At 43.5% G+C, this 12588-nt stretch overlaps 1 long non-coding RNA gene across 1 annotated transcript; it reads right to left on the bottom strand.

Annotated features, from left to right (window-relative positions):
- Positions 1-1803: 1803 nt before the first annotated feature.
- LOC127381044 (uncharacterized) lies at positions 1804-10947 on the bottom strand. The gene is made up of 4 exons (XR_007888642.1): positions 10560-10947; positions 8879-9016; positions 7734-7812; positions 1804-4847 (listed from the first exon to the last, which is right to left on the bottom strand). It is a non-coding gene; the product is annotated as an uncharacterized LOC127381044 (long non-coding RNA).
- Positions 10948-12588: the final 1641 nt, after the last annotated feature.

The raw sequence follows: 12588 nt of genomic DNA, 5'->3' as shown, positions 1-12588 counted from the left end.
GCAAGACTTGGCAGGAATATGGGCCTCTCTTGGGTGTGTATATGGTTTCCCCCAGAACAGTGTATGAGAACTGTCATTTTTTTGCTCTGATGTGAAACAAACACAAATTTGGAAATCTTAGCACTTTATTTATTTTTTAAAAACCCAACACCTTTCTATCTGGCCAGCCTGGCTTTTTTAAGCTACTATATTTATACCAAACAGGGAGTTCTGAGGTTGTCTATGGATGTCCCTAAGATCACCACTGCCATGATAAAACTAAAAATCTAAAAAGAGGATAAATCCCTTTTGTGTAGCAAATAGAGCTGGTTAGATTTACATATCAAACACATTTAGATCTTTTTTTCATCTGAGTGCTTCTGCACTAAGCCTGTTCTTCAGGGCATTTGTTAAATTATGCTGCTTAGGAGCTCACAGATAGTTCCTGGGCCATTGTAAAGTGTGACCAGTTATCAAGCTTTTAAACAAGTCCTATGTGCCTTTTCTCAGTGACAGCATCACTTTCCCCCCATCCTTTTACACTGTTCCTTGTTGCTTATTTTTTTCTTGTGCTTTCGTCCTTGTGCAAGTACAACATCCTATGGTTGTCTTTGCTGAACTGTAGGAAGTGCCTGAGTGTCACAAGAGCTCTGCGAGTTATGAGTCCCTCAAACAGTAAATTCCCACTGTAGCTCCTGAGCTGAGAGAGCAGTAGGAGTGAACGGCTGGGAGCATTGATGGAGAAAGTGGAAATGCCCTCACTCTGCCACTCTTGGGAAGAAAATAGTATCTGGCACTGTGCTGGAGCACACCTGGGACTGGGGGGTTGGGGTCAGGCTGTGAGGCTCGTGGCCATGGACTGGACTGTTTCCATAGCCCCTTCACTGTACCAATGCTGAGTGCTTGGTCACAGAATGTATCCCATTCTTGAATTCAACACACATGAAAAGAAAGATAAGTAGTGGAGATTGTTGTAGGAACATCTCTGTTTACACTTGGGGAGCCTTGTCTGTCTGAGCCTTGCCCTCTTTGCACTTCATACACACGCACGCACAGACGTGTGCATGCTCATATGCACATACCCCTTGTGATCAGTTCCAAGAACTATTCACAGCGTAATCAATGGTTGTGAAACTGTTGAGGCAAACTGGAAATCGAGTTATATGTTGCTATGGATATGATGCCTAGAAGAGCAGGTCAAGTTTTCCAAAATAATTACTGATGTAGGGTGCTCAGAGGACGACTCTTTCATGGTGAACCTGATTTTCTGAAGTGGTGTGCTTCTGAAAATGATGCTCTTCAAAGCCATCTCAAGCCTCAGCTATCAAAAACATGAAACTATCTTTCTGTATCCTACTGTTTGTTGTCTTAGTGGTAAAAAAGGAAGAATGTGAAATAGCATCACCGTAGCACTACTTTGTGAAGACATCTCAAATGGAATTGTTTATTAAGGAGTGTTTGTTAAAACTACTTTAAATTATTAGACTGATTCGAGAAGTCACTTACCTTTAAGAATGTACTTAAGTGTATGTTTAAGTGCTTTCCTGATCAGAGATGTTTTTCTGAACTGGTTCAGTAACAAACGAACTGGATTAGAACTAAAGGTAAACACCAAGGGTATCTTAACTAGAGTGGAAGCACTTTTAGTTAGGCGAAAAGAACAATAGAAGAAAGCATAGAATGAAGTATGTGGAAAAATTTTTTTTCTCTTCTTTTATAAACTCAGTATTTTAAAGCTTCTCTAGACTCCTTTGTTTTAGTAGATGTGTTATACATATATGTGTGTATATATGCACACACACTTATAAACACATACTATATGTGTATGATGTCCAAATGTAACACATGGTAATAAATAAACATGTAGCCTGCAGACATGATGCTGTAGGCTGGAGATGTGGAAGCTGACAGGAGAATTTGACTATAAAATAGTACTTCCCAAAAGCATGCTGGACCAAGTTTTCCAAGTCTCCCCTTTCTGAACCACTTTCAGACATACTAACAACAAAAAAGGGAAAAATCTCAGGCTGTCCACCTTATCCCAGTGCTAAAGTGGACTGCGTAGTGATACGCATTAAATACAAATGTAATTTACATACATTGCAGATAAATTGGGAGAGTTTTTCATGCTGAATATCCGAATTTTCTTATTAAGCACATCCCAGACCCCAGAGCCCTCCTTAGAAGTTTGTTAGCAGCTCTGTTCCCTACACAGCTCTTAAGCTCCATCTCTGCCCATGCAGAATTTAGAAAATGTGTGGCTTTGGATAACTGCCTGTATATTAGACTGTCCTGATTAAGCAGTCCCTACTGTCCCTACTATGTTATAAATAGAGTTGCATCATGTAACTAGCAGAGAGCAGAAAAGAAAATAACACTAGTTAAATGCTGAAAAAATAATGTTTGTAATGTTTCTCCAGTGCTTGACCTGCAGAAATTCTTGGTTTGATTTCTTCTTCATCATTTCCAAAGAGAGTGCTTCTGTAATAACTAGTACTGCAGTGGTCACAGCTTTCTTACACCAGAAACTGAGAAACTTCAGCTGGAACATAATAAGCTTTACTAGTGCTTCCCAAACCCTGACTCTGAAGACACATCCTGCTGAATGGCTCTGCGACATATATGTACATATGCTTATCAGTTCCTGCCAGGGTATGCCTAGACTAAGTACCAGCACTCGAATGTGAGCTTGCCAGCAAGTTACTATCCCTGGATGTCTCTATTGTGAGAACCAGCCATTAGATGTAAGATTATACATATTGTTGAATTTAGATGCCAGTTGTCTGGCAGTTGCTGTGTCAGAGGCTGCTGTTGTGGTTCTCCAGGCCTCCTGAGCTGTCTTCTCAAGCCCTCCCAGGAGCTGTCTGAAGGAAGAGTAGTCAAACACATTGCATCATATTTGGAAGAAAAAAATAAAAGCGGGTAAAGCTTTTTCTTGTTTCAGTAGCTGGGCACCCCGAGATAGTATATTGGAATAATAAATTAGGATCCTGTTCACAAAGCTGTGATCTCTTTAGAGATGTAGAATTTTCCCATAAGTGATAATGTTTTCCAAACTCCTTTTAAATAATTCATAGTCAGAAGCCAAAATATGGAAGAGTTTAAGTAAAAAGTGTCAAGTCACTTTCCCTTATTCATCTTGATCATAGTCTTAAGTTCTTGCTGTGCATTTTTCAGGGTTTTTTTGGGTTTTGGTTGTTGTTTCTTTGTTTGTTTGTTAGCTTGTTTGGTTTTGGGGATTTTTCTGAAGTTGCTTGTGTGGTAAAGGTCAGGCAACTTTTGGCCCTGTAAGAATACCTGTTTCCTTACATTTTCTCTCACTGTTAATCAAACTGAAAAAGCAGGAAATTCAGTTCTGCTCAACCAGCTCTCCAGAACCTCTCCAGCTCTCCTTATTTTTTTTAGCTCCAGAAGCTTCAGAAAAGGTGATCCAGTAGTGTGATATCTACTAATCCCTCTATACCATTCATTGCAGTCACTTTCTAAAAATGCTGGCTCTCTCTAGGGGTGGAGGGCACAGCAACTCTGTGTGCAACTCCAGCACTTTAGATCTCATGTAGGAGCAGAAGGTTCATTTCACGCAGCTTTACTGCTGATGCCAAACAGTGCTGATGGTTAAAATCCCACCTTGTTCTCAGCCTGAAGAGCAGTGGTTGCTGGTAGGATAGTTTCTAGAATTAAGGAAAATGTCTGAATCGTGCTCAGGGATACAAACTCTGAAACACAACAGGGGAATGCAGAATTTTGAATGGGGAACATAGGCAATACTGTTGTGCATGAGATTGATTTGTGTTGCATTAATTATATGTGCATATAATTCAATGTTGCTGTATAAATCTAGCAGTTTCAAAGCCAAGCTTCTACTGCTCATTCTGTAGGGGTTTTTCAGAAGAACTGCAAAAGATCAGCCATCTTTCTCTTTCATTGGTAACGCTGTTCTGATTTCCGTCTGACACTTGTAAATGCTTCACAGGAGACTTTAGTGCCTTTGTCTTCCTGGATTGAGTTACTGCTCTCCTTCTTCACTGGTCGAAATTCCAGGTCTGGAGATATATAAGGAGAAAGGATTTGTCTTCCTGTTCTTTATCAGCCTCTCATGTCTCCTCCTTGAGGGCAGGCTTTGGGCTGTATTCCCAGTCCCAGCACTCAAGGTGTATCCTTGCTCTCCATCTCCTCTGACCTTCATCCTGCTTCATGGGTCTCAAGGAATAAATACACTGTGGTCAGGAATCCAACAGACACAGCTTCCTCTGACATGCTCAGCAGATGTTTCAGTTTTCAGCAGAAAGAGGCTTTTTGAAGGCATTCCTGATTCATTTGAGACCTATCTGTGGTTCTTGCTTGCTGAACAGAATTGTTCTTACTTTCTGAGAGGATGAGTGCTTGAATAAATTGAACAAAAACAGATGTGTGTGGAGACATAAAAATCTAGTAATTTTTGTGTTTGCCCACAAAATGTTAATGTTGACTGGGAAGAAACTTACTTGCACAAATGTCTTAAGTTGAACCTAAAAGGATGAGCATACACAGTTGAAGAAAATGCAATATAAATTAAAAAGCATTTGTAATTTTCATAGTTCTGTTGGTCTTTGAATGAGTTGCCTCCCTTCTGTTCTTCTCCATAGTTTGGTGTAAAATTCTGCAGTTGCAGAATTATTTCTCTTCACTTGGTTTGGAGTCTCAGTCCTCATTTTTACTCAGGACCAGTTGCAGTCTTCCTAATAAATACCCAGTTCCTGTATTCCTCTAATATTCCAGGTACTTTTGCATTTTCCATGCAGATGAGCTTGCATAGTCTTTCACCTTTGCTCCTTCACATCCACACAAGCCACAGAAGAGCCTTCATCTTGCAGGCTCATGTGTCATATCTGGAAAGGCAGCAATATTTGTAGTTTAAGATGGTAAAAACAGGCATTTTCAGTTCTAACCTTTGGTTTTCCCATGTTTAGGGTTTTCTCAATGTTTTGCATCCTTAGGTGACTTTTTCCAATGCTTGCTTTGTCTCCAAAATGGAGGAAAAATTAAAACATTTTTATTATATGAAGGTTATGTTCTGCCGAAGCTTATGATACATGCCTGTATGAACTGCAACATGTTTGGAAATGTACATTATTTTATATGTGAGGTGTATTTATGTAGTTATATTTTTGAACCTATATGTGCCTGAGTGCAAACCACTATGCAAGACAAAACCAATATATGTGTGATATGATGTCTGTTTAATCATGGACATCCAAGATCTGCAGTTTTTTGATTGCCTGCAGTTAGTAAAAAATAAAACTTGCTAAATGTTGTTCGGTCACCCAACAAAATCTACAAACAACTCATCTTTGCATTTTCCTTATCTCCTTGCTTGAAGTCAGAAAAATGAATGAAGAAAAATGCTTTTGAATCCCTTAATTTAGAGAATATTAAGAAAGAATTTATATCCAGCAATCTTAACAAAGATTACAATATCATTCACATATTGAAGTCTGTCTTATTATGCAAGTTATGCATGACTGGGAACACTTCAAAGAGCAGAGCGCTCTTTGTGTAGCAAAGCTTTTAGGATTTTTAATAATTTTTTTGAAGAAAAAAATGCTGATTCACTGAAACCAAACAGTGAAACAGTACATTTTGATATATTACCCAACTCAAAAATACCTTGAATTAATAGATTAAAATATCTTCTTGTGAATATTTTCTTGTATATGAATATATTTCTCTTTCCTTCCCTTTCCCTGTTTCCCTTTGGATGTCCATGTTTCTCTCCCTGCTTCTTCTTTTTCTCTTTACCTCTTGTTCTTTCTTGCTCATGTTCTTTCAGTTTCTGTCATGCCTTCTTTCAAAGCTACCTTTTCTTTTAGAATTGTCATAGAGTTAGAGCCCATAAATATATGTGAAGTATTTTGCTTGATCTAGGGTGCGAACAGTTCTGTTTTGTTTTGTTTTTGTTTTTTTTTGGGGGGGTTTGTTTGTTTGGGGTTTTTTTTAATTATTTCTTTAAGATTTCAACATGTTAGAAAAGAAGGAACAGAATAATGTTCTTTGTAAATTCAGTTACTCATTCTTAAAAGTAGTATTTTCTCCCCTCCACTATGAGAAGGTTGTTTATGAATTTACCTTCCTTTATATTTAGAATAGATGGTTGTTGGTTTTTTTTTTTTCAAGATAGCATTAGTGCTAGCATCCTGCAGTACTACTACTTCTTTTCCTATCCCAGTGTTGTTTCTTCTCAGCTATTTGCCAAAAGCCATCATACCTCCCGTCTGACTTGAACTTTGGTGAGCTGACAAATCAAGGTTTTGTGATCACCTCATGGATTGGAGGTTCTTCATTCTCATTGCTGTCTTGGTAGCTCTTTGCCCAACCATGACTGATCAGACTGTGTATAAACTTTTTGATGAAGCCTTGCCTGCATCTGGGGTTGTAGCATGAAATAATTTCCTCTAATAACATCCCACTGGCCTGTTTTTTTTCCTAGTGTATATCACACACCTGACATACAGATATTATGCAACTAAACAGTACCTGAAGTCTTTTTCCTCCCACTGCCTCCAGCCATTTGTAGTTCTATCTTACAACATTAAATAGTTTCCTTAGCTCCAGAGTGTGATCTTCCGCATTCTCATGAGATATTTAATTATTTTTCTGTTACTCTCAGTCCTCAAAGTAATTCTATTATTTGTTATTTAATTTTCCAGAAGTCCTACAATTTTTAAAGAACAGGAAAAGTTTTTCTGGACCAACTCTGCTATTATTGTGCGTTTCTTCTCTTAATGCAGAATTAATGCTCTATTTTGTGCTTATATAGGATTAGGAAGCCCCTGGATGCATTTAATTGATGGCACTATGCCTACAGTGTGAACACTGTCCTTCCTTGTAGCTGTCATTTGCACGAGTAGCGTGAACCATCAGCTCACATGGATTTGACCATCTCAAAGAGGCTGCCCTATCCTGGCAGTCAGGGAAGCTCTGAGCACAGGGGGGATCTTACCCCCCTCCCCATACAGAGCTGCAGGGCCTGAACACAGCAGGGACTGCAGAATGTGCTGCAGCGCCATCTTAAATCAAGGCTTCATAGAGGTCAGACTGGAATTCCTTGCCAAACAAACATGTATCGCGTCCTATGCACTTGCAGTTGTCATCTTGTTTGTTTAAACCTTGCTCTTGGTCTTAGGAGTGCAACATCTTGCTAAAAAGTAAAACTTACTGAAATCAAGCTTGTGAACGTGCAAGAGCAGAAGATCTACCAGAACAGGCACAGAGGTTATTTCAATTTTATACTGACCAGGATAAAATTGACAGTTCCTTCTTCTTTCCTGACAGGTTAAAGAGTCAGCATTTCTTAAAATACTTGTGACCTGAAACCTACACCTGGTTTCTTTGGTTTGACTAAGGCAAGGAATCTGATATTTTCATTGCTTGAAATTGAGCAAAAGAAATGCAAAGAAGCAAAACTCTCTGATTTTGCTGTTTTCTTTTGGGGTTTTGGCCCCCTTTTCAAGGGAATTATTTATTCTGGTTGGCCTTCAGAATTCTCTACAGAAGAGAGATGGGAAACTATAAATCTTTAAGATAGGTCAACATCTCATTAATTATTGCTTTAATTAGTGACAACCACGTCATTATTTTTTTTTGTTTTGTTTTATTTAATAGGAGCCAGAGATATCCCAATTTTGCTAATTTGAAAGAAGTTGTGCCCTTGGTTTTTAATGGGCTTCACTCAGCCTGTCAAATTACTGGGAAGTGTAGAAGGTAAAAAAATTTACCTGCTGTACCTTTAGTTGTCTTGTCACAGCTGGTCTTTTAATTTTATCCACAAGTATTAGTAGACTGGACATACATGGTCTAAAGAAAGAAAAATAGCAAACATTTCTAACTTACATTTGAAAAACAGCAGTCTGCAGGCAAGAGCTTTTTACAGTGACCTGCATTCTCACTGAAAAATGTTCTTGCAATTGACTACCCCATACTCTGGATGTGTAACAGTAAATCAAAGAATAGATTTTTAAATGGTCCCAAAATAGCTCTAGTTAGTGAGATCTGAATGGTGTATGGAGGAAGTTTCAGGTTCAGAAAAGGCTGAAAAGTTATTTTATGCAGGTTATGCAAAATGACATATCACAGCATTGTGTCATAACCCTCTGAAGTAGGGAACACCTATGTGTGGTAGGTTTTTCCATGTTCCAAGCACTGTAAAGAAGTCTTCAAAGAATTTTGTCATTTTCTGCTAGAATTGCTAAGAAATTTACGCTATTGCCTTGCTTACCAACTCCTTTACTAGCTGCATTCACGAAGATCAGCTTAAATGTACACTAGTTAGTTGCTGCGAATTGAATATTTCATCTTTTATTTTCTTACACAAAATCTGTTAGTGGCAGGTTTTACAAGCTTAGATTACATTTTAAGTACTTTTGTACAAGTTCTAACTCTGTACTTCAGTTAATATTATTTATACAACCCATACTTCACCACCTAATAAACAGGATTACTTTAATACAGCAAATTATGAACCAACCTTAGCCTGAACATGAAGTTATTCAGTATTTTTCAAGTTCTAATAAAATTGTCCCAAAGTTACATCATAAAATATTTTATAGCAAAACTCTTTATGAAATTTTATATGTGTTCCCTGTTTTCTGATTGTGGTTGACTGCTCTAGTCAGAATTTCTAGAACTACTCCAGACACACAAATATTTAATATTGAGATGTAGTGTACTCTTAATACCCACAATGCTATTAAGCCAGTTCCTGATTAAGAGAGAATTAATTCATGTTAGGCTGTAAATTACTATCTCTATTATCTTTACTCCTTAGTTATTGCAGTAATTTATCAGTATCAGCTGAGGTAAGGAATACAGAAGAAAGGTAAGGAAATTTTTGCAGGGCGTGAAAATGAAACACATGCCATACCTTGCTGGCTGGCTCATCCACTTCCCTGCCCTCTAGTAGCTGCAGTCATGGGCCAGGCCTTGAAGAGCTGGACATGGTGCTTCTCCTCAGCATCTCTCAGCGGCAGCCTCTGGGAAGATCCTGCTCCTGGGGCAGGCTCTGCAGGGGGGAGGCAGTGGGAGAGAGCTTATTCTGCTGGAGGGCTTGCTTTGCTTATTGTCAGTGAGACACTCTGCTCTACGTCTCTCTCAGCCATTGCCTTTGATACAGGAGGACAAGTGAAACAAAATTAAAAACTGGCATTTTATCAGCCTGATTCATAAGCCAAATGAAATGCTGTGTTTTAAATCTTTGAAGGAGCCTGGCATGTCTCTGAAACTCGACAATATCTTGACTTTGCCTCTAGCTATGGCAGTGCCCTTTGTTCCTGGGCGAAACTGATGCCCCAGGCTGCCTCAGCAGCTGCAGTCAGCAGGTAGCAGCCCTTTTCCCTTCATATTTTGGTGTCACGGCTGATACTCTACAGCGCTGAACTTACACGAGAGGCACGACCTCGACTGCCATCGGGCCGGCACGAGCAGATAACTTTTCACACCCGACTTTGCCAAAACGTTTAGGATGACTTGCATTTAACGTGTTTTTGTTTTTGTTTTTGTTTTTGTTTTTTTAAGGCGATTTTTGATGGGGAGTGTTCCTCGGCTTCAGCCGCGGAGGGAGCGCGGCGCTGGGCTGAGCGCCGGCTGAGGCCGCCAGGGGGCGCTGCAGGGGGCGCTGCAGGGGGCGCCGCAGGGGGCGCTGCAGGGGGCCGGGCTGAGACCGAGCGTCCCGCCGCCCCCCGCTGCCCACACGGCCTCACACGGGGCAACACTCTGCCCCCCGTGGGACCAGGCTCTGCTCCCACAGTTCCGGGCAGGCGTCTCTTCAGGAAGGAAAAGAAAAATAAAATAAAAAAAAAAAAAAAAAAAAAAAAAGGAGAGGGGGGGTGTTGTCTTAACGCTTCCAACTGCAGAAGGGGCTGGCAGGCAGCGCTCCCCCTCTCCTCTCCCTTGGGAAGCCATGATTGAGTTAGTCTCGGAAATCAAGCTACCCCGCGGAAAAAATGCTGAGAGCAGGGTTTTCATTCCATTTTCAGAGCAGGAAGGAAAGTGATTAATATTAAATGCAGGTTAGTTTCAGATGCCACCACCAGAACCTCATTACTCCTGTGGCAGCAATATGACGTATGAGGGGGAAATGCAAGGCTCTGGATGGCATGGTCCATCTCCTGGGTCTTCAGACCTTGCTTACACCATTTGTAATGTGCTGCATCATCACCACTGTTATTATTGCTACTGCAGCTTAGAATGCAGCAAGGTTCCCTGCCTCTGAAGGATTTCCAAAAGAAAGCTGTGTATATTCCAAATGAAGTTCCATTTCTTTCCAAGAAATATTTTAAAGGTTACATTTAGAGATTGGCAGTGGCAGGTTTATTTACATATTTATGTTTCTTTTGCTATGGAATGAAATAATTTTTATAGCAAATCTTTAGTAATAATTTCACAGATTAAAAAAACAAAATAGAGTTGTGGTGGACATAATGCCTCGATGCAGAGGGAGTCAGCTCACATTTGTAATCCTGCAAACAGTTTAACTGAGTGCTTCAGGTCGCTCAGGACACATTGCATTTGAAAGCCCTTCCCGCTCTACCTCTGTAAGGACCAACCTCGGCTGCAGCTCATCCTGGCTCACACACAGGCAGGCAAGGATGGACTTCTCTGTTCCCTGCACAGTTCCCCTGAGGTCCTGTGAAGCTCTGCGTCTTACAAAGGAAATAAAAGCAAGAAGTGGTGATGAACAGAAATTATGGCAATCAGAGGCCTCATAGCCCATAGTGTGTAGGTAGATTTATATATGTGTACAGATGTCTCAAAGCAGAGAACAAGTATGTGGCATGACAGGAGCAGGCAGTGCATTGGGAGAGACTCGACAACTTGCTGAACTGGAGTAGGAGTGGAAGGATGGAGTAGCCTATGTGCTTCATCTGTCTGCTGGACAATTACAAGACGATGAAGAGGTCTGGGGAAAATGCAGGAACTGTATGTTCCCTTTATCCCCTTGCAGAGAAGGGTGACCAGTCTGATCTGCAATACAGTCTCTGGCAAAAAAACTCACTGCAATCAGCACTGCCTGCTGAGCCCAGGTGGAAAGAGGACAAAGTCCTACGAACTCCGGGTGGATTGTGGTGTTATAGTTATTGTTCTTGTGGTTATTACTGTTACTTAGTTGTTTGCCGTTTTTAGTGTTTGAGAGTATCCTCTGCCCTTGCTGGCTGTGTCTGCTGTTTGATAGAGGTCAGTGAAGAATTAGGCCGCAAAGATGGACACAGACGGAGCCTGGAGGGAAGTGGGACAGAGCCCCTGCAGGGGGCTGTTTCAGAGGCGAGGCAGAGGAAGACATGCCGGGAGGGATGCTCTGGGGATCCTCCCGGGGACGCCGTCGGGGCAGGGGCTCTGCACCGCACACAGGCGGAGGAGCAAGCCGAGCCGCTTCCCCGCTCTCTCCTCACCCCTGCCCTTCCCGCCGCTTATTTTCGTGCCCTTCAGCCCCCTTGGAAGCTGGGTTTTCTTCCGCCGAGGACGCTCTCAGCGCTCCGGCCGCCCGGTGCCGCCGGGACGTGCCGGCCCGGCCGAGGACGGGGATCCCGGCAGGCCGCGGAGTGAGCCGGGTGATTCCGCCAGCACCACGGACAGCTCCGGCAGCCGCCCCGTGGTCCTGCCCGGCCCTGCCGCTCCTTTGTTCCGCCGTCGCCGAGGCCCCGCCAACAAAGGCTTCCGCCGCCGGCGGCGCTGGGGCCCCGGGCTCACCCCTCCCCGCCCCCGCGTCCGCTGCTCCCACCGAGGTGGCCCCGTCACCGCCGCTGCCACCACCGGAGCAGCGTCTCCGATGCCCCGGCCTCGCACGCAGCTGTCCCCGCACACGCTGCGCGGCGGCCGCTGCCCCTCCACCGCTCTCCCCCGCCCGACAGCTGCCCCGCACACCCCATTCCGCCGCACCACCCCCCCCCCCCCCAAGCCGCCGCCTTGTGCCTCGTCCCGCCGCCCGGCCCCATGCACAAAGCCCGCACGCCGCTCCGCACCGCTGCGCTCCGGTACCGCTCTGCGCAGCTCTGCCCCCGCCGTGCCCGTACCCTGCCCTTTCCGTGCCGATCCCCCCGCGCAACCTCCACACACTCCTCTTCTTCACGCATCCACGCTGTCCCTCCGCACATTGCTCTGCTGTAGTGCCACCTCCTTCTCCCCCAGTGTCCCCCCCATTGCACCAACGCGGCACGTGGCTCTGCCGTCCCGAGGCACGGACGCTGCTCCGCTGCCCCCCGCGCACCGCTCCGCTGCCCCCAGGCCCACATTCCTCGGGCCCCGCAAGAGGAGGAGCCATTACTGCGCGCGAGCTCCATAGCTACCGGCAGGGCGATGCGCAAAGAACAACCCTCGCCATGATCACCTTATAAAATGTATTTATTTCCCATGAATCGACTTTACATGGTTTAGCCCAGGAAAGAAAGTGAGAGGTCAAGTCGCCACTACCTTGAAAAACCACCATGGCTACCGCACCGCTCCAGCCCTCCCCACGGCCCCGTTACCTGCTGCTGACAGCTGCCCCAGCGGGGCCCCGTCCCATGCCAGCGGCATCTTCTTCACCGGGCTGAGCCGTTCAGTCCTCCAGTCCTATTTATTCTCGGATTCCGTAGGTGA

This window comes from Apus apus, chromosome 2 (assembly GCF_020740795.1).
Source record: "Apus apus isolate bApuApu2 chromosome 2, bApuApu2.pri.cur, whole genome shotgun sequence".
NCBI lineage: Eukaryota > Metazoa > Chordata > Aves > Apodiformes > Apodidae > Apus > Apus apus.
This window is presented reverse-complemented; position numbering and strand designations above follow the sequence as displayed.